The sequence below is a fragment of the Heterodontus francisci genome, chromosome 29 (assembly GCF_036365525.1).
Source record: "Heterodontus francisci isolate sHetFra1 chromosome 29, sHetFra1.hap1, whole genome shotgun sequence".
Lineage (NCBI taxonomy): Eukaryota > Metazoa > Chordata > Chondrichthyes > Heterodontiformes > Heterodontidae > Heterodontus > Heterodontus francisci.
The window spans coordinates 73,394,552-73,417,924 of record NC_090399.1 but is presented as its reverse complement, the minus strand read 5'-3'; positions in this window follow the sequence as shown (position 1 = coordinate 73,417,924).

Here is a 23,373-nt window from a genome sequence, read left to right as displayed (position 1 = left end):
GGCCGGTGGGTCTGGCACCAGTGACGAGCTCCCTGTACAATGTGTCCTTGGCGAATCCTGCCATCTTCCATGCGGCTCACATGGCCAAGCCATTTCAGGCCCCGCTGGCTTAGTGGGGTGTATATGCTGGGGATGTTGGCCACCTCGAGGACTTCTGTGTTGGAGATACGGTCCTGCCACTTGATGCCAAGGATTCTCCGGAGGCAGGGAAGATGGAATGAATTGAGACGTCGCTCTTGGCTGACGTACGTTGTCCAGGCCTCGCTGCCATAGAGCAAGGTACTGAGGACACAGGCTTGATACACTTGAACTTTTGTGTTCTGTGTCAGTGCGCCATTTTGCCACACTCTCTTGGTCAGTCTGGTCATAGCAGTGGAAGCCTTTCCTATGCACTTGTTTAATTCTGCATCAAGTGACAGGTTACTGGTGATAGTTGAGCCTCGGTACGTGAACTCTTGGACCACTTCCAGAGTGTGGTCGCCGATATTGATGGATGGAGCATTTCTGACGTCCTGCCCCATGATGTTCGTTTTCTTGAGGCTGATGGTTAGGCTAAATTCATTGCAGGCTGACGCAAACCTGTCGATGAGACTCTGCAGACACTCTTCAGTGTGAGATGTTAATGCAGCATCGTCAGCAAAGAGGAGTTCCCTGATGAGGACCTTCTGTACTTTGGTCTTCGCGTTTAGACGGCCAAGGTTGAACAACCTGCCCCCTGATCTTGTGAGGATGAAAATTCCTTCTTCAGAGGACTTGAACGCATGTGAAAGCAGCAGGGAGAAGAATGATCCCAAACAGTGTAGGTGCGAGAACACAGCCCTGTTTCACACCACTCAGGATTGGAAAGGGGTCTGATGAGGCACCGCTATGCTGAATTGTGCCTTTCATATTTGTCATGGAATGAGGTGATGATACTCAGTAGCTTTGGTGGGCATCCAATCTTTTCTAGTAGTCTGAAGAGAACACATCTGCTGACGAGGTCAAAGGCTTTGGTGAGATCAATCAAAGCAACGTAGAGGGGCATCTGTTGTTCATGGCATTTGTCCTGTAGTTGGCGAAGGGAGAACAGCATGTCAATGGTGGTCAATGGAGTTCCGAAGAAGGGTCACTGACCCGAAACGTTAACTCTGCTTCTCTTTCCACAGATGCTGCCAGACCTGCTGAGTGAATCCAGCATTTCTTGTTTTTGTTTCAGATTTCCAGCATCCGCAGTATTTTGCTTTTATGTCAATGGTGGATCTCTTTGCTCAAAAGCCACACTGTGCCTCAGGATAGACACGCTCAGCCAGCTTCTGAGCCTGTTTAATGCGACATGAGCGAAGACTTTCCGCACTATGCTGAGCAGGGAGATTCCACGGTAGTTGTTGCAGTCACCGCGGTCACCCTTGTTCTGATAGAGGGTGATGATATTGGCATCGCGCATGTCCTGTGGTACTGCTCCCTCTTCCCAGCACAGGCAAAGCAGTTCGTGCAGTGCTGAAAGTATAGCAGGCTACGGATGTTAACTCGCTGGGGGCTTTCTTGTAGTTCAGCAGTGCACTGCGCTTAGTGGCTATGACATGTTCCAGCTCTTCAATGTGAGATTGAAACCAGTCTACATTCCACTTCGCACGATTGCCAAAGCTGGTCATTGCTGAGTCATAGATGGTGTCTCTGATGTGGGCCCACTTGGTCTCTGCATCCCCTGTGGGAGTGTTTTGAAGGGCTTTTTCAAGTGAATTTGGACATTTACGTAACAGCTGTGGATGAGAAATTCTGCTTGTGTTGATGCGCGGGTGGCCCTTCTGCTTGGAGTGATTCAGCTTCTTTGGTTTGAGGCTAACCTTGCTGCACACCAGGGAGTGATCGGTATCGCAGTCTGCACTGTGGAAGCTGCGTGTGATTTGAACCCTGTTTCAAGAGGCTCACCTTGTGATGATGAGGTAAGCTGGTGCCAACGACGTGATCTTGGGTGCCTCCAAGAAACCTGGTGACAGGGTTTAGTGTGAAAGAATGAGTTGGTGATGCAGAGGTTATGATAGGTACACAACTCAAGCAGTCTCTGTCCATTCTCATTCATCCTTCCAATGCCATAGTGCCCAAGGCAGGACGGCCATGAGTCATGGTCGGCACCAGCTCTGGCGTTAAAGTCCCCCAGCAGGAATAGGTGTTCGGTGTTGGGGATGCAACTAATGTTATTATGGAGTTCCTTGTAGAACTGATCTTTCGCTTCAGGTGAGGAGCAGAGTGTTGGAGCATAGATGCTGAGTCGGTGTACTGGACCAGAGGTGGTGAGTAGTCGGATGGACAGTATGCGTTCCGAGCCATTTGAGGGAGGTTCTATCATGCTGCGCAAAGAGTTTCTGATGGCAAAGCCCACTCCATGCTGTCTTGGTTCTTCAGGATCCCTACCCTGCCAGAAGAAGGTGTAGTCTTGCTCTCTTAGAGATCCGTTCGCAGGGAGGCGAGTCTCCTGTAGTGCTGCAATGTCCACATTGAGTCTACTGAGCTCGTTGTTGATGATGGCGGTCTTCCGAGAATCGTTGATTTGTGTTAGGTCTTCCAACAGGCCAGGACACATGGTTCTGACGTTCCAGCTTGCAAAGCGAAGGGCTGGTACCTTCTTTCCTTTCTTGGTCGTGCTGTTTGGTGCGGTGTTACAGTCCACTTGTCGGGCATTGACCCTGAGCTCCAATCACCCATTGAAGCAGGTGGACTGTGGCAGGACAGAACCTTACTGACCGGTTTGAGGCGGGCGGTAGCTATCCAGTGAGATGCGATGACCTCTCCCACCGACAAAGGCAACCCGTGGCGTCCAATCACTACGCCAATTGAGCTGGACTTATAACCCATAACTGCTGCCTTCCGTGTTGTTTCAGTTGCTGTGAGGCGACTATGGAGTGACCTCTCCATGGTGCATGCCTGGGCGGATGTATGGAGGTTTTGAGTTGCCCAAGCATCAAAACCCCCCTCTAGGCCTTCCTGGAGGGGTCCAAAGGAGTGCAGAGCACGACCGTTGGCACCAATATGGCTGCAGGAACTGCCAGAAACATGCCAAAGGTGTCACATCACCGCCTTCGGGGTTCCGCTCCTGATTTTCTGTTAGGGTTTACTCCCTTAGCCTTGGTCTCTCCCGAGACGCCCACAAGTCAGTGGGGTTGTTGGGACCCCTACACAGGGGTAGGTGGATGCTGGTGGGAGGAGGTGGGGGTAGGGGGGGAGGGGGTGCAGGAGGTGGAGTGAGGTGGGAAGGGGTGGAGGGAAGGGGATGAGTGGGGAGCTGGGAGGGGGGCTGCAGGGGAATGGGGTGCGAGGGGAAGAAGGTGCAAGGGGGAGCTGGGAAGGGGGTGTGGGTGGAAGGGGGAGTGAGGGGGTGGGGGAGGGGAGTGCAAGGGGGGTGGGGGGAGGGGGTGCGAGGGGGTGAGCTGGGAGGGGGAGGGAGGGGGTGCAGGTAATAAAACAAAACATTGCATCAGCTCCCTCCATTGTCCCTTTTACAATCGTGTTCTACTGCAGGGATCGGGATCCAGGATCTGGGAGCCGAGCCGGAGTTGTGGGGAAGGTTTGTGTGGAAACAGCGTGGAGTCGTCAAGTGAGCAGAAGCCGCTGCCAGAACCATGTGGCCGCTCTCGGGACCAAGTGGCCGCTCTTCCTCCTGATCACCGCCGTGGACGGGCTCCCCGAACACAGCCACAGCCTTCCTGTCCAGTTGGCCAAGCTTCATCAGCATTCCTTTCCCGGATTGCCAGCCGTTCACCCTCTGTCTGTGGTGAATTTCTCTCCCAGCCTTAGGCGACAACTGCCCTGGGCGCCGCTGACAATAAGAGATGGCATCAGTGTACCAGTAAGGGAGAATCTCAGATCAGAAGAAGAAAAAGTGGAATCTGTTTGGGTGGAGCTAAGAAACAGCCAGGGGCAGTAAACATTGGTCGGAGTTGTTTATAGGCCATGCAACAGTCGTGGTAGTGTGGGTATTAATCAGGAGGTAAGAGAAGCATGTGGCATGGGTAATACAGTAATCATGGGTGACATCAATCTGCATATCGACTGGGTAAACCTAATGAGCACTAATGCTGTGGAGGACGAGTTTCTGAAGTGCGTTAAGGATGATTTTCGAGAGCAGGATGTTAAGGGACTGACAAGAGCACAGGCTATTTTGAATCTCTCTTATGTAATGAGAAAGGGCTAATTACTAATTTTGTTGTTAAAAAGAAACATTTAGGGATGAGTGACCAAAACATGATAGAATTTTACATTTTGTTTGAAAGTGAGGTAGTTCAATCTGAAGCCAAGTTGTTAAATTTGAATGAAGGAAATTATGAAATTATGAGGGGCAAATTGGCTGAGGTAGATTGGGAACATACATTAAAATTTATGACAGTGCATGGGCAATGTATAGTCTTTAAATAAATATTACATAGTTTACAGTAACTATACATTCCTTCAAGGCACATCAAACACCAAAGTTAATGACACTCTACCGTAGATAATGAAGGAAGTCAGGGATTGTATCAGATTAAAAGAAAAGTTGCCAGATATAGTAATAAACTGAGGACTAGGAGGACTTTATAATAGAGCAAAGGAGGGAAAAGAAACTGGGACAGAAATGGAGAATAGAATGTGAATGCAAGCTATCAACAAATATAAAAATGGACTGTAAAAGCTTCTATTGGTGTGTCTAAAGGAAACGTTTGGTTCAGACAAACTTGGGTCCATTGCAGGCAGAGTCAGGAGAATTTATAACGGGGAATAGAGAAATGGCAGAGAAGCTAAATGAATCTTTTCTGTCTGTCTTCACTGAGGAAGATGCAAGAAATCTCCCAGAATTAGAGATCCAAGGGATTAGGGTAATGAGAAATTGAGGGAAATTAGTATTAGTACGAAGGTTCTATTGGTGAAATTAATGGGACTGAAGGTTGATAATTCCCCAGGCCCTGATATTTTACATCCCAGAGTGTTGAAAGAGGTAACTATGGAGATCATGGGTACATTGGTGATCATCTTACAAAATTCTATAGATTCTGGAGCATTTCCTGCAGATTGGAAGGTAGCAAATGTCATCCCACTTTTTAAAGAAAGGACAGAGAGAGAAAACAGGGAATTGTCGACCTGTTAGCCTAATATTATTCATTGGGAAAATGCTCGAATCTATTCTGAAGGATGTGATAAATGGACACTTGAATAATAGTGATATGATTAGGAATAGACAATATGGATTTATGAATCGAAAATCATGTATGACCAACTTGCTGGAATTTTCTTTTGAGGATGCTACTAACAGAATTAATAAAGTGGGGGGGGTCATTTGATGAGGTATATTTAGATTTTTAGAAAGCTTTTGATAAAGTCTCCCACAGAAAGTTGGTAATCAAAATTAAAGCACATGAGATAGGAGGTAATATACTGGCATGGATTAAGGATTGGTCAAGAGGCAGAAAGCAGAGATTCGGAATAAACGGAACATTTTCACATTGGCAGGCTGTGACTAGAGGGGCACCGCAGGGATCAGTGCATGGACTCCAGCTGTTCACAATATAAATCAATGAATTGGATGTGGGACCAAATGTAGCATTTACAAGTTTGTGAATGACACAGAACTAGGTGGGAATGTGTAATGTGAGGAAGATGCAAAGTGGCTTCAAGAGGATTTGGACAGACTTAGTGAGTGGGCAAGAACGTGACACATGGAATATAATGTGTAAAAATGTGAGGTTATCCACATTGGTAGGAGGAATGGATGTGCAGAGTATTTCTTAAATGGTAATAGATTAGATAGTATAGATGTACAAAGTGACCTGGATGTCAGTGTCAATAAGTTACTGAAAGCTAACATGCAGGTGCAACAAGCAATTAAGAAGGTTAAGGCAATGTCAGCATTTATCACAAGAGGATTTGAGTACAGGAGTAGTGGAGACTTGCTTCAATTGTATAGAAACTCGGTGAGACCACACCTGGAGTACTGTGTGCAGTTTTGGTCCGCATACCTTAATAAAGTTATTATTGCTATAGAGGGAATGCAACAAAGATTCACCAGACTTGTTCCAGGATGGAGAGACTGTCCTATGAAGAGAGGTTGGGGAAACTGAGCCTGTATTCTCTAGTGTTTCGAAGAATGAGGTGATCTCATTGAAACCAACAAAATACTTAAAGGAATAGACAGGGTAGATGAAAGTAAGGTGCTGCCCATGGTTGGGGAGTCTAGGACCAGGGGGCACAATTTCAAAATAAGGGGCAAGCAACTTAGGTCAGAGATGAGGAAAAATTTCTTTACTCAGAGGATTGTGAATCTTTTGAATTATCTGCCCCAGAGGGTTGTGGAAGCTCAGTCATTGAGCATGTTTAAAGCAGAGAGTGACAAATTTGTAAATACAAATGATGTCAGGGGATATAAGGATAGTGTGGGAAAAATACATTGAAGTGGATGATCAGCCATGATCATATTGAATGGCGGGGTAGGCTCGATGGGCTGAATGGCCTACACCTACTCCTGTTCTTATGTTTCCTATGTTCCTGTGATTCAAGTGGAAATAAGCTTAAGGCTGCAGGAGGTGGTTTTCATGGACTAGTCACATTTTCATAGAGATTGTGGAGAGATAGGAGAGAGATTGGTGAAAGCAGTTGGTTCAGGACAGAAAGTGTTGGTTTGTTGGGCAACCAAAGGCTGATTTTAACAGGAGCAGGTGAACAGTTGCTCTCAACGCTAGAGACAATGAAGTCGCTGAATTTTCACATATGTTGTTGTAGCTGAGGTAGGAGGAGTTAATGGTGAGGGGTTTATAAGGACAATTGATGGTGATGAAGAGGCACAGGGGATATCTATGCATTCTGGGAATGTTCCTGCAGAAATAATGACATAGAGGACAGTGAGGCCCACTTCATGTGACTCAGCTTAAAACAGAAGTGTAGAAGCTAGTTTATCCCATGTATTTGGGACAGAATATCCCAAAAATCTATCCCATTGTATTTGAAACAGCAAATATGAGGGCAAGATAGGATATTCTATGAATGAATAAGACAGTCAAGGCACAGGCAAAGAGTAGATATTTCTAGAACATATGAATCCATTTTGGCCTCTTTGTGAGAAACATTTTTTATTCGTTCCTGGGAGTTGGGCATCAATGGCTAGGCCAGCATTTATTGTCCATCCCTACTTGCACCTGAGAAGGTGGTGGTGAGCCGCCTTTTTGAACCACTGCAGTCTATGTGGGGACACCCACAATGCTCTCAGGAAGGGAGTTCCAGGATTTTGCCCCAGCGACAGTGAAGGAACGGCAATAGTCAAGATGGTGTGTGGCTTGGAAGGTAACTTGCAGGTAGTGGTTTTCCCATGCATCTGCTGCCCTGGTCCTTCTAGGTGGTAGAGGTCACGGCCTTGAAAGATGCTTTGTAAGGAGCCTTGGTGCATTGTTGCAGTGCATCTTATAGATGGTACACACTGCTGCCACTGCACGTCAGTGGTGGAGGGAGTGAATGTTTGTGCATGGCCCGCCAATCAGGTGGGCTGCTTTGTCCTGGATGGTGTTGAGCTTCTTGAGTATTGTTGGAGCTGGACCCATCCAGGCAAGTGGAGAGTATTCCATCACAGTCCTGACCTGTGCCTTGTAAATGCTGGACAGGCTTTGGGGAGTCAGGAGGTGATTTACTTGCTGCAGAATTCCTAGCCTCTGACCTGCTCTTGTAGCCATAGCATTTATATGGCTGCTCCTGTTCAGTTTCAGCATCTTTCTTTGCGCTATGTAATGCTCCAATCAGCAGAGAGTTTCCCCCCGGATTCACATTAACTCCAGTTTTACTAGGGTTCCTTGATATCATGCTTGGTCACAGGTTGCCTTATTGTCAAGGGCAGTCACACTCACCTCACCTCTTGAGTTCAGCTCTTTTGTCTGTGTTTTAACCAAGGCTGTAATGAGGTCAGGAGCTGAGTGGCTCTGGCCGAACCCAAACTGAGCATCACTGAGAAGGTTATTGCAAATGTACCTTTTCTAACCCTGTGAGTTTGTTGTTGAAAACGAGATTGTTGTTGTGCATTAATCCAGTGGTGAATTGTAATGATAGTCAGAACATCCTTGCCTGAGGTTGTTCTTAGGGTGTAGAATATGCGATTTCCTGTTACTGCTTCTTTTTGTGGATTTAATTTCAAATCTTTTGATGATGTACGGTTGCTGTAACTCACAAATCCAACAGTTAAACTGACTTCAGGATATTTCATGTGATACTGTTTCATTTACCCACATTAAAGTTTATCTTTAATGTAATGGCCATTATACATCACAATCCAAAATCTCCTTAAAGATAGTTAGTTTTCTCATTGTCCTTCACCTCCCACAAGGATTTCAGGAATATAAAAAGCAAGTGACCAAGTAACCGATCAGCTCTGCTCCAGATCAATGTTTATTATTTGTTATTGACACAATTTCCCATTCAGTGTAAACAAATATTTTATCCCATTCTTCAGCTCCTCTCTGAATTTCCTCTGTGTCAGTCCATAGACACAAATGTTTGTGCAGGAACTGAGAAGCTTCAGCATGGCCCCAGCTTGTTGGGTAATATATATCAGGTTACTGTAATATTTGTCGGTGTAAGTATAGTTTCTCACTGGCCAATTTATCGAATGGACAACATATGTCATGCACAATAATATGAAATTGGCAGAAAAAGTGAAAAGCAATATCATGGATTTTCTTTGATTCTTCACCTCTGGATCATTCTGATTCTCACTGTTTCTCTGGAGTCCCCTGTGAACTCTATTTGCCATTATAATGTGTCTGATGGCCAATGCATTGAACAACAGAATTAAACAGATTGGTAATAGAGGGGTTATGATACTGTCAAAACATTCATAAACCCTCCACAAGGGGGAGGTGAGATAATCAGCTGTTGGAACACAATACCAAGGTACATTGTCAATTATAGTTACAGCTTCACCTGCACAGTAAAAGGGAATACTCCTCAGACAGCTCACCACAAACACAGTCGTGATAACCACCATCGCTGCTTTCTCAGTATTATATTTTGATTGGAGCTTCTGACAGCAAATTGTTACAAAACGATCAAAAGTGAAGGCAACAGAAAACCAGACAGAGCAGTCTAAAGCGACAGTATATGCGACAAGGTTCACCATACACACAGGAGTTATAAATAGGAAACTAACTGGAAAGTACATCATATTAATCCGGTGTAATACCACATGGATGATAACCACCATTAGATCCGCCACTGCCATGGGCACCAGATAGTGAGTGATACATTTGGGGAGACCGCACTTTCCTCGAGACAAAATCACAATCCCCACCAAGTTAACTGTAAGAAACAGCAAACAGATATTTAACTCGATGCTGGCCCAAGCAATTTTAAAATAATCATTTCAAGTTGAAAAAGACAGGATGGAAATATGAGAATTCCATTTCTGAATTAAATTTAATTGTTCTTTAAAGATCTATTTATCGGTGACAGGGGAATCTGTGGCAAAAGAAGTTACAGGAAAATGAGAAGGCAAACAAAGTTGTTAATGTGAGATAGCAAAAGAGATGCTGAAGATAAAAACTGATGATTTTTTGTTCTGGAGAATTATAGGACCCAAAACACCAGTGTCTGCAAAAGCAAGTAACTGCAGTTAAGCTTTGCCCTGTTGGGTTATAGTCTGTAAAACATGGAGAGTGCACTCTCGCCCTGCTGTGTTACAGTTTGTGCAACAAGGAGAGCGCCCTCTCACCCTATTGGGTTCTGGTCTGTACAACATGGAGAGTGCACTCTCGCCCTATTGGGTTATGGTCTGCATTACATGAAGAGTGCACTCTCATCCTATTGTGTTCTGATCTGTACAACATGGAGAGTGCACTCTCGCCCTATTGGGTCATGGTCTGTACTACATGAAGAGTGCACTCTCATCCTATTGTGTTCTGATCTGTACAACATGGAGAGTGCACTCTCGCCCTATTGGGTTATGGTCTGTACTACATGAAGAGTGCACTCTCACCCTATTGTGTTCTGATCTGTACAACATGGAGAGTGCACTCTCGCCCTATTGGGTTATGGTCTGTAATACATGGAGAGTGCACTCTCACTACATTGGTTTGTGGTCAAGTTTCCCGATCAAATCTGGAGTCAGACAGGGCTGTCCTCTTTCCCCGGTCTTGTTTGTTTGCTGTATTGAACCCTTTGCTGAGTCTATTAGGAAGGATGCGAGCATAAGAGGGGTGACAATCCCAGGCAGCGGAGGCACTCAGGTCAAAACCTCCCTGTACATGGATGACGTCGCCATCTTCTGCTCGGATCCGCTGTCCGTGCGCAGACTGATGAGCATCTGCGACCAGTTCGAACTGGCCTCGGGAGCCAAAGTTAACCACGGCAAGAGCGAGGCCATGTTCTTTGGCAACTGGGCTGACCGATCCTTTGTCCCCTTCACCGTCAGGTCAGATTACCTGAAGGTGCTGGGGACATGGTTCGGAAGTGCCGGGGCGTGCACCAAAACATGGGAGGAGCGAGTAGCCAAGGTACGACAAAAGTTGGGCATGTGGGGGCAGCGATCTCTCTCCATTGTGGGTAAGAACCTGGTCATCAGGTGCGAGGCGCTCACGTTGTTGCTCTACGTGGCGCAGGTCTGGCCCATACCCCACTCCTGCGCCGTGGCAGTCACCCGAGCCATTTTCCGCTTCGTCTGGGGATCTAAAATGGACCGGGTCCGGAGGGACACGATGTTCAAATCTCTGGACATGGGCGGGAAAAATGTACCCAACGTGGCCCTCATCCTGATGACCACCTTCGTGTGCGGCTGCATCAAGCTATGTGTAGATCCCCAGTACGCAAACTCCAAGTGTCACTACGTGCTGAGGTTCTATCTGTCCCCGGTGTTGCGAAGGATGGGCCTGGTCACATTGCCGCGGAACGCTCCGTGCAGTTGGGACGTGCCGTACCACCTATCCTTCGTGGAGCAGTTTCTGCGGAAATACACCTTTGACTACCGGTCCATCAGGCAGTGGTCTGCACGGAATGTCCTCAAGGCCCTACGGGAAAAGGAAACGGTGGATCCTGTCGGATGGTTCCCCGAGCAGACCGTCAAAGTCATTTGGCGGAATGCCTCATCACCAGAACTTTCAAACAAGCACCAAGACGTAGCTTGGCTGGTGGTGAGAAGGGCCCTCCCCGTCAGATCCTTCATGCACACCCGAAGTCTCGCCCCCTCCGCACAGTGCCCCCGCGTTGGCTGTGGTGGGGAAGAGACGGTCGCCCACCTCCTCCTGGAATGTGCCTTTGCAAAGCAGGTGTGGAAAGAGATGCAGTGGTTTTTCTCAAGGTTCATCCCAAGCAGCTCTGTAACACAGGAGTCTGTGCTCTACGGGCTGTTCCCAGGGACGCACACCGAGACAAACATCAACTGCTGCTGGAGGACGATAAATTCGGTGAAAGACGCCCTTTGGTCTGCCCGGAACTTGCTGGTCTTCCAGCGCAAAGAGTTGTCCACCACCGAATGTTGCAGACTGGCACATTCCAAGGTCCAGGACTACGTGCTGAGGGACGCACTAAAGCTTGGGGCAGCCGCAGCAAAGGCTCAATGGGGAAAGACCACAGTGTAAGGTTCCCCCACCAAGCTAGACTGAGGGGCTGGATCCATGGGAAAACCCTCGAACTGTATCGTTAATATTCTCAATTGCTGTAAATGTAAAACTGTAATTGACATGACAATTGAGAAACGGAAGGGTTGGGAAGAAACTCATGACAGTATTGAAGGAAACTGATCTCCCTTGCAATGTTTGTATTTTTTGGTGCTGTTTGGAAACTGTTTGGCAATGTAATTTTTACAGATTTTTATGAATAAAGTATATTTTGGAAATAAAAAAAAAACATTGGTTTGTGGTCTGTACTACATGGAGAGTGCACTCTCACCCTGTTGGTTTATGGTCAGTACAACATGGAGAGTGCGGTCTCACCCTGTTGGGTTCTGGTCTGTACAACATGGAGAGTGCACTCTTGCCCTGTTGGGTAATGGTCTGTACAACATGGAGATGCGAACTCTCACCTTGTTGGGTTATGGTCTGTACAACATGGAGAGCACACTCTCTCCCTGTTGGATTATAGTCTGTACAACATGGAGAGTACATGCTCACCCTGTTGACTAAATGTCTGTACAACATGTCGAGCGAACTCTTACCCTGTTGGGTTATTGTCTGCACAACATGGAGAGTGCACTTTCACCATGTTGGGCTAGAGTCTGTCCAACTTGGAGAGTGCACTCTCCCCAGATTGGCTTATGGTCTGTACTACATGAAGAGTGCACTCTCACCCTATTGTGTTATGGTCAGCACGACTTGGAGAGTGCACACTCCCCCTATTGGGTTATGGTCTGTACTACATGAAGAGTGCAGTCTCACCCAATTGTGTTACGATCCGTACAACATGGAGAGTGCACTCTCGCATTATTGGGTTATGGTCTGTAATACATGAAGAGTGCACTCTCACCCAATTGTGCTGTGATCTGTACAACATGGAGAGTGCACTCTCACCCTATTGGGTCATGGTCAGCACGACATGGAGAGTGCACTCCCGCCCTATTGGGTTGTGGTCTGTACAACATGGAGAGTGCACTCTCACCCTGTTGGTTTATGGTCTGCACAACATGGAGAGTGCACTTCCGCCCTATTGGGTTATGGTCTGTAATACATGAAGAGTGCACTCTCACCCAATTGTGCTGTGATCTGTACAACATGGAGAGTGCACTCTCACCCTATTGGGTCATGGTCAGCACGACATGGAGAGTGCACTCCCGCCCTATTGGGTTGTGGTCTGTACAACATGGAGAGTGCAGTCTCACCCTGTTGGTTTATGGTCAGTACAACATGGAGAGTGCACTCTCACCCTGTTGGGTTATGGTCTGTACAACATGGAGATGCGAACTCTCACCCTGTTGGGTTATAGTCTGTACAACATGGAGAGCACACTCTCTCCCTGTTGGATTATAGTCTGTACAACATGGAGAGTACATGCTCACCCTGTTGACTAAACGTCTGTACAACATGGACAGCGAACTCTTACTCTGTTGGGTTACTGTCGGTACAACTTGGAGAGTGCACTCTCGCCCAATTGGGTCATGGTTTGCACTACATGGAGAGTGCACTCCCGCCCTATTGGGTTATAGTCTGTACAACTTGGAAAATGCACTCTTTTTCTCTTGGGTTGTGGTCTGTACTACATGAAGAGTGTACTCTCACCCTATTGTGTTCTGATCTGTTCAACATGGAGAGTGCACTCTCACCCTATTGGGTTCTGGTCTGTACAACATGGAGAGTGCACTCTCACCCTATTGGGTTATGGTCTGTAATACATGGAGAGCGCATTCTCACCCTATTGGGTTCTGGTCTGTACAACATGGAGAGTGCACTCTCGCCCTATTGGGTTGTGGTCTGTACAACATGGAGATGCAAACTCTCACTCTGTTGGGTTATAGTCTATACAACATGGGGAGCACGCTCTCTCCCTGTTGGATTATAGTCTGTACAACATGGAGAGTGCACTCCCGCCCTATTGGGTTATGGTCTGTACTACATGAAGAGTGCATTCTCACCCTATTGTGTTATGATCTGTACAACATGGAGAGTGCACTCTCGCATTTTTGGGTTATGGTCTGCACAACATGGAGAGTGCACTTCCGCCTTTTTGGGTTATGGTCTGTAATACATGGAGAGCGCCCTCTCACCCAATTGGGTTCTGGTCTGTCCAACATGGAGAGTGCACTCTCACCCTATTGGGTCATGGTCAGCACGACATGGAGAGTGCACTCTCACCCTATTGGGTTATCGTCTGTCCAACATGGAGAGTGCACTCTCGCCCTCTTGGGTTACCGTCTGTACAACTTGGAGAGAGCACACTCCCCCTATTGGGTTATGGTCTGTACTACATGAAGAGTGCACTCTCACCCGATTGTGCTATGATCTGTACAACATGGAGAGTGCACTCTCGCCCCATTGGGTTATGGTCTGCACAACATGGAGAGTGCACTCACGCCCTATTGGGTTATGGTCTGTCATACATGGAGAGTGCACTCTCACCCTATTGGGTTCTGGTCTGTACAACATGGAGAGTGTACTCTCACCATCTTGGGTCATGGTCTGTAATACATGGAGAGTGCACTCTCACCCTATTGGGTTCTGGTCTGTACAACATGGAGAGTGCATTCTCACCTTGTTGGTTTATCGTCTGTACAACATGGAAAGTGCACTCTCACCCTATTGGGTTATGGTCTGTACAACAGGGAGATGCGAATTCTTACCCTGTTGGGTTATAGTCTGTACAACATGGAGAGTGCACTCTCACTCTATTGGGTTATATCTGTCTAACATGGAGAGCGCACTCTCACCCTGTTGGGATATCGTCTGTACAACATGGAGAATGCACACTCGACCTGTTGGGATATAGTCTATGCAACATGGAGAGTGCACTCTCACCCTGTTGGTTTATCGTCAGTACAACATGGAGAGTGCACTCTCGCCCTGTTGGTTATAGTCTGTGCAACATGGAGAGTGCACTCTCACCCTATTGGGTTATAGTCTGTTCAACTTGGAGAGTACACTCTCACCCTATTGGGTTGCAGTCTGTACAACTTGGAGAGTGCACTCTCACCCTATTGGGTTATAGTCTGTACAACATGGAGAGTGCACACTCCGCCTATTGGGTTATGGTCTGTACTACATGAAGAGTGCACTCTCACCCGATTGTGTTGTGATCTGTCCAACATGGAGAGTGCACTCTCGCCCTATTGGGTCATGGTCAGCACGACATGGAGAGTGCACTCTCACACTATTGGGTTACCGTCTGTACAACTTGGAGAGTGCACACTCCCCCTATTGGGTTATTGTCTGTACAACATGGAGAGTGCACTTTCACCATGTTGGGCTATAGTCTGTACAACTTGGAGAGTGCACTCTCCCCTGATTGGGTTATGGTCTGTAATACATGGAGAGCGCCCTCTCACCCAATTGGGTTCTGGTCTGTCCAACATGGAGAGTGCACTCTCGCATTTTTGGGTTATGGTCTGTACAACATGGAGAGTGCACTTCCGCCCTTTTGGGTTAAGGTCTGCAATGCATGGAGAGCGCCCTCTCACCCAATTGGGTTCTGGTCTGTTCAACATGGAGAGTGCACTCTCGCCCTATTGGGTCATGGTCAGCACGACATGGAGAGTGCACTCTCACCCTATTGGGTTATAGTCTGTTCAACTTGGAGAGTACACTCTCACCCTATTGGGTTGCAGTCTGTATAACTTGGAGAGTGCACTCTCACCCTATTGGGTTATAGTCTGTGCAACTTGGAGAGTGCACACTCCCCCTATTGGGTTATGGTCTGTACTACATGAAGAGTGCACTCTCACCCTATTGTGCTATGATCTGTGTAACATGGAGAGTGCACTCTCGCCCCATTGGGTTATGGTCTGCACAACATGGAGAGTGCACTTCCGCCCTTTTGGGTTATGGTCTGTAATACATGGAGAGCGCCCTCTCACCCAATTGGGTTCTGGTCTGTCCAACATGGAGAGTGCACTCTCGCCTTATTGGGTCATGGTCAGCACGACATGGAGAGTGCAGTCTCACCCTATTGGGTTATCGTCTGTACAACTTGGAGAGTGCACTCTCACCCTATTGGTTTGCAGTCTGTACAACATGGAGAGTGCACACTCCCCCTATTGAGTTATGGTCTGTACTACATGAAGAGTGCACTCTCACCCTATTATGTTATGATCTGTACAACATGGAGAGTGCACTCTCGCATTATTGGGTTATGGTCTGCACAACATGGAGAGTGCACTCCCGCCCTATTGGGTTATGGTCTGTAATACATGGAGAGTGTTCTCTCACCCTTTTGGGTTCTGGTCTGTCCAACATGGAGAGAGCACACTCCCCCTATTGGGTTATGGTCTGTTCTACATGAAGAGTGCACTCTCACCCAATTGTGCTGTGATCTGTACAACATGGAGAGTGCACTCTCGCATTATTGGGTTATGGTCTGCACAACATGGAGAGTGCACTCCCGCCCTATTGGGTTATGGTCTGTACTACATGAAGAGTGCATTCTCACCCTATTGTGTTATGATCTGTACAACATGGAGAGTGCACTCTCGCATTTTTGGGTTATGGTCTGCACAACATGGAGAGTGCACTTCCGCCCTTTTGGGTTATGGTCTGTAATACATGGAGAGCGCCCTCTCACCCAATTTGGTTCTGGTCTGTCCAACATGGAGAGTGCACTCTCGCCCTATTGGGTCATGGTCAGCACGACATGGAGAGTGCACTCTCACCCTATTGGGTTATCGTCTGTACAACTTGGAGAGTGCACTCTCACCCTATTGGTTTGCAGTCTGTACAACTTGGAGAGTGCACACTCCCCCTATTGGGTTATGGTCTGTACTACATGAAGAGTGCAATCTCACCCTATTGAGTTCTGATCTGTACAACATGGAGAGTGCACTCTCGCATTATTGGGTTATGGTCTGCACAACATGAAGAGTGCACTCTCACCCTATTATGTTATGATCTGTACAACATGGAGAGTGCACTCTCACATTATTGGGTTATGGTCTGCACAACATGGAGAGTGCACTCTCGCCCTCTTGGGTTACCGTCTGTACAACTTGGAGAGAGCACACTCCCCCTATTGGGTTATGGTCTGTACTACATGAAGAGTGCACTCTCACCCAATTGTGCTATGATCTGTACAACATGGAGAGTGCACTCTCGCCCCATTGGGTTATGGTCTGCACAACATGGAGAGTGCACTCACGCCCTATTGGGTTATGGTCTGTCATACATGGAGAGTGCATTTTCACCCTATTGGGTTCTGGTCTGTACAACATGGAGAGTGTACTCTCACCATCTTGGGTCATGGTCTGTAATACATGGAGAGTGCACTCTCACCCTATTGGGTTCTGGTCTGTACAACATGGAGAGTGCATTCTCACCCTGTTGGTTTATCGTCTGTACAACATGGAAAGTGCACTCTCACCCTATTGGGTTATGGTCTGTACAACAGGGAGAGTGCACTCTCACTCTATTGGGTTATGGTCTGCACTACATGGAGAGTGCACTCTCGCCCTATTGTGTTATATCTGTCTAACATGGAGAGCGCACTCTCACCCTGTTGGGATATCGTCTGTACAACATGGAGAATGCACTCTCAACCTGTTGGGATATAGTCTATGCAACATGGAGAGTGCACTCTCACCCTGTTGGTTTATCGTCAGTACAACATGGAGAGTGCACTCTCGCCCTGTTGGTTATAGTCTGTGCAACATGGAGAGTGCACTCTCACCCTGTTGAGTAAACGTCTGTCCAACATGTAGAGCGAACTCTTACCCTGTTGGGTTATTGTCTGTACAACATGGAGAGTGCACTTTCACCATGTTGGGCTATAGTCTGTACAACTTGGAGAGTGCACTCTCCCCTGTTTGGGTTGTGGTCTGCAATACATGGAGAGCGCCCTCTCACCCAATTGGGTTCTGGTCTGTCCAACATGGAGAGTGCAAACTCGACCTATTAGGTCATGGTCAGCACGACATGGAGAGTGCACTCTCACCCTATTGGGTTATAGTCTGCACAACTTGGAGAGTGCACACTCCCCCTATTGGGTTCTGGTCTGTCCAACATGGAGAGTGCACTCTAGCCCTATTGGGTCATGGTCTGCACTACATGGAGAGCGCACTCTCACCCTGTTGGGTTATGGTCTGTACAACATGGAGATGCAAACTCTCACCCTGTTGGGTTATAGTCTGTACAACATGGCGAGTGCACGCTCACCCTGTTGAGTAAACGTCTGTACAACATGTAGAGCGAACTCTTACCCTGTTGGGTTACTGTCTGTACAACATGGAGAGTGCACTCTCACCATGTTGGGCTATGGTCTGTACAACTTGGAGAGTGCACTCTCCCCCGATTGGGTTATGGTCTGTACTACATGAAGAGTGCACTCTCACCCTATTGTGTTATGGTCTGCACAACATGGAGAGTGCACATCCGCCCTTTTGGGTTAAGGTCTGTAATACATGGAGAGCGCCCTCTCACCCAATTGGGTTCTGGTCTGTCCAACATGGAGAGTGCACTCTCGCCCTATTGGGTCATGGTCAGCACGACATGGAGAGTGCACTCTCACCCTATTGGGTTATAGTCTGTTCAACTTGGAGAGTACACTCTCACCCTTTTGGGTTGCAGTCTGTACAACTTGGAGAGTGCACTCTCACCCTATTGGGTTGTAGTCTGTACAACATGGAGAGTGCACTGTCACCCTATTGGGTTATAGTCTGTACAACATGGAGAGTGCACACTCCGCCTATTGGGTTATGGTCTGTACTACATGAAGAGTGCACTCTCACCCGATTGTGTTGTGATCTGTACAACATGGAGAGTGCACTCCAGCATTATTGGGTTATGGTCTGCACAACATGGAGAGTGCACTCCCGCCCTATTGGGTTATGGTCTGTAATACATGGAGAGTGTTCTCTCACCCTTTTGGGTTCTGGTCTGTCCAACATGGAGAGTGCACTCTTTCCCTATTGGGTCATGGTCAGCACGACATGGAGAGTGCACTCTCACCCTATTGGGTTACCGTCTGTACAACTTGGAGAGAGCACACTCCCCCTATTGGGTTATGGTCTGTTCTACATGAAGAGTGCACTCTCACCCAATTGTGCTGTGATCTGTACAACATGGAGAGTGCACTCTCGCATTATTGGGTTATGGTCTGCACAACATGGAGAGTGCACTCCCGCCCTATTGGGTTATGGTCTGTACTACATGAAGAGTGCATTCTCACCCTATTGTGTTATGATCTGTACAACATGGAGAGTGCACTCTCGCATTTTTGGGTTATGGTCTGCACAACATGGAGAGTGCACTTCCGCCCTTTTGGGTTATGGTCTGTAATACATGGAGAGCGCCCTCTCACCCAATTTGGTTCTGGTCTGTCCAACATGGAGAGTGCACTCTCGCCCTATTGGGTCATGGTCAGCACGACATGGAGAGTGCACTCTCACCCTATTGGGTTATCGTCTGTACAACTTGGAGAGTGCACTCTCACCCTATTGGTTTGCAGTCTGTACAACTTGGAGAGTGCACACTCCCCCTATTGGGTTATGGTCTGTACTACATGAAGAGTGCAATCTCACCCTATTGAGTTCTGATCTGTACAACATGGAGAGTGCACTCTCGCATTATTGGGTTATGGTCTGCACAACATGAAGAGTGCACTCTCACCCTATTATGTTATGATCTGTACAACATGGAGAGTGCACTCTCACATTATTGGGTTATGGTCTGCACAACATGGAGCGTGCACTCTCGCCCTCTTGGGTTACCGTCTGTACAACTTGGAGAGAGCACCTCCCCCTATTGGGTTATGGTCTGTACTACATGAAGAGTGCGCTCTCACCCGATTGTGCTATGATCTGTACAACATGGAGAGTGCACTCTCGCCCCATTGGGTTATGGTCTGCACAACATGGAGAGTGCACTCACGCCCTATTGGGTTATGGTCTGTCATACATGGAGAGTGCACTTTCACCCTATTGGGTTCTGGTCTGTACAACATGGAGAGTGTACTCTCACCATCTTGGGTCATGGTCTGTAATACATGGAGAGTGCACTCTCACCCTATTGGGTTCTGGTCTGTACAACATGGAGAGTGCATTCTCACCCTGTTGGTTTATCGTCTGTACAACATGGAATGTGCACTCTCACCCTATTGGGTTATGGTCTGTACAACAGGGAGAGTGCACTCTCACTCTATTGGGTTATGGTCTGCACTACATGGAGAGTGCATTCTCGCCCTATTGTGTTATATCTGTCTAACATGGAGAGCGCACTCTCACCCTGTTGGGATATCGTCTGTACAACATGGAGAATGCACTCTCAACCTGTTGGGATATAGTCTATGCAACATGGAGAGTGCACTCTCACCCTGTTGGTTTATCGTCAGTACAACATGGAGAGTGCACTCTCGCCCTGTTGGTTATAGTCTGTGCAACATGGAGAGTGCACTCTCACCCTGTTGAGTAAACGTCTGTCCAACATGTAGAGCGAACTCTTACCCTGTTGGGTTATTGTCTGTACAACATGGAGAGTGCACTTTCACCATGTTGGGCTATAGTCTGTACAACTTGGAGAGTGCACTCTCCCCTGTTTGGGTTGTGGTCTGCAATACATGGAGAGCGCCCTCTCACCCAATTGGGTTCTGGTCTGTCCAACATGGAGAGTGCAAACTCGACCTATTAGGTCATGGTCAGCACGACATGGAGAGTGCACTCTCACCCTATTGGGTTATAGTCTGCACAACTTGGAGAGTGCACACTCCCCCTATTGGGTTCTGGTCTGTCCAACATGGAGAGTGCACTCTAGCCCTATTGGGTCATGGTCTGCACTACATGGAGAGCGCACTCTCACCCTGTTGGGTTATGGTCTGTACAACATGGAGATGCAAACTCTCACCCTGTTGGGTTATAGTCTGTACAACATGGAGAGCACACTCTCTCCCTGTTGGATTATAGTCTGTACAACATGGCGAGTGCACGCTCACCCTGTTGAGTAAACGTCTGTACAACATGTAGAGCGAACTCTTACCCTGTTGGGTTACTGTCTGTACAACATGGAGAGTGCACTCTCACCATGTTGGGCTATGGTCTGTACAACTTGGAGAGTGCACTCTCCCCCGATTGGGTTATGGTCTGTACTACATGAAGAGTGCACTCTCACCCTATTGTGTTATGATCTGTACAACATGGAGAATGCACTCTCGCATTTTTGGGTTATGGTCTGCACAACATGGAGAGTGCACATCCGCCCTTTTGGGTTAAGGTCTGTAATACATGGAGAGCGCCCTCTCACCCAATTGGGTTCTGGTCTGTCCAACATGGAGAGTGCACTCTCGCCCTATTGGGTCATGGTCAGCACGACATGGAGAGTGCACTCTCACCCTATTGGGTTATAGTCTGTTCAACTTGGAGAGTACACTCTCACCCTATTGGGTTGCAGTCTGAACAACTTGGAGAGTGCACTGTCACCCTATTGGGTTATAGTTTGTACAACATGGAAAGTGCACACTCCGCCTATTGGGTTATGGTCTGTACTACATGAAGAGTGCACTCTCACCCGATTGTGTTATGATCTGTACAACATGGAGAGTGCACTCTAGCATTATTGGGTTATGGTCTGCACAACATGGAGAGTGCACTCCCTCCCTATTGGGTTATGGTCTGTAATACATGGAGAGCGTTCTCTCACCCTTTTGGGTTCTGGTCTGTCCAACATGGAGAGTGCACTCTCGCCCTATTGGGTCATGGTCAGCACGACATGGAGAGTGCACTCTCACACTATTGGGTTACCGTCTGTACAACTTGGAGAGTGCACACTCCCCCTATTGGGTTATGGTCTGTACTACATGAAGAGTGCACTCTCACCCTCTTGTGCTATGATCTGTGTAACATGGAGAGTGCACTCTCGCCCCATTGGGTTATGGTCTGCACAACATGGAGAGTGCACTCTCGCCCTATTGGATTATGGTCTGTAATACATGCAGAGCGCTCTCTCACCCTATTGGGTTCTGATCTGTACAACATGGAGAGTGCACTCTCGCCCTATTGGGTCATGGTCTACACTACATGGAGAGCGCACTCTCGCCATATTGGGTTGTGGTCTGTACAATATGGAGAGTGCACTCTCACCCTGTTGGTTTATCGTTTGTACAACATGGAGATGCGAATTCTCACCCTGTTGGGTTGTAGTCTGTACAACATGGAGTGTGCACTCTCACTCCATTGTGTTATATCTGTCTAACATGGAGAGTGCACTCTCACCCTGTTGGGATATAGTCTGTAAAACATGGAGAATGCACTCTCACCCTGTTGGGATATAGTCTTCACAACATGGAGAATGCACTCTCGCCCTGTTGGGTCATAGTCTGTGCAACATGGAGAGTGCACTCTCACCCTGTTGGGTTATAGACTGTCCAACATGGAGAGCGCGCTCTCACCCTGTTGGGTTATAATCTGTACAACATGGAGAGTGCACTCTCAGCCTGCTGTGTTACAGTTTGTACAATTGGAGAGTGCACTCTCACCCTGTTGGGTTGTCATATGTACAGTAAATAATTGCAGATCAGCACCTCCTTGTTGGGTTATAATCTGTATAACATGGAGAGTGCACTCTCGCCCTGCTGTGTTACAGTCTGTACAACATGGAGAATGCACTCTCACCCTGTTGGGATATAGTCTGTACAACATGGAGAGTGCACTCTCAACATGTTGGATAACAGTCTGTGCAACATGGAGAGTGCAGTCTCACCCTGTTGGTTTTTCGTCTCTGCAACATGGAGAGTGCACTCTCACCCTGTTGGATTGTAGTCTGTACAACATGGAGAGTGCACTCTCACCCTGTTGGGTTATGGTCTGTACAACATGGAGATGCGAACTCTCACCCTGTTGGGTTATCGTCTGTACAACATGGAGAGCACACTCTCTCCCTGTTGGATTATAGTCTGTACAACATGGAGAGTGCACGCTCACCCTGTTGAGTAAAAGTCTGTACAACATGTAGAGCGAACTCTTACCCAATTGGGTTCTGGTCTGTCCAACATGGAGAGTGCACTATCGCCCTATTGGGTCATGGTCAGCACGACATGGAGAGTGCACTCTCACCGTATTGGGTTATCGTCTGTATAACTTGGAGAGTGCACACTCCCCCTATTGGGTTATGGTCTGTACTACATGAAGAGTGCACTCTCACCCTATTTTGTTATGATCTGTACAACATGGAGAGTGCACTCCCGCCCTATTGGGTTATGGTCTGTAATACATGGAGAGCGCCCTCTCACCCTATTGGGTTCTGGTCTAAACAACATAGAGAGTGCTCTCCCACCCCATTGGGTTATGGTCTGTAGAATATGGATAGTGCATTCTCACTCTGTTGGGTTATAGTCTGTACGACATGGAGAGTGTACTGTCACCCTGTTGGGTTATAGTCTGTACGACATGGAGAGTGTACTGTCACCCTGTTGGGTTACAGTCTGTATAACACGCAGAGCGAACTCTTACCCTTTTGGATTATGGTCTGTACAACATGGAGAGTGCACTCTTCCCCTGTTGGGTAAAAGTGGTAAAAGTCTGTCCAACATGTAGAACGAACTCTGAACTTGTTGGGTTATGGTCTGTACAACATGGGGAGTGCACTTTCATCCTGTTGTGTTATAGTCTGCACAACATGGAGAGCGCACTCTCGCCCCATTGGGTTGTGGTCTGTACAACATGGAGAGTGGACTCTCACCCTGTTGATTTATCGTCTGTACAACTTGGAGAGTGCACTCTCACCCTGTTGGGTTATGGTCTGTACAACATGGAGAGCGCACTCTCTCCCTGTTAGATTATAG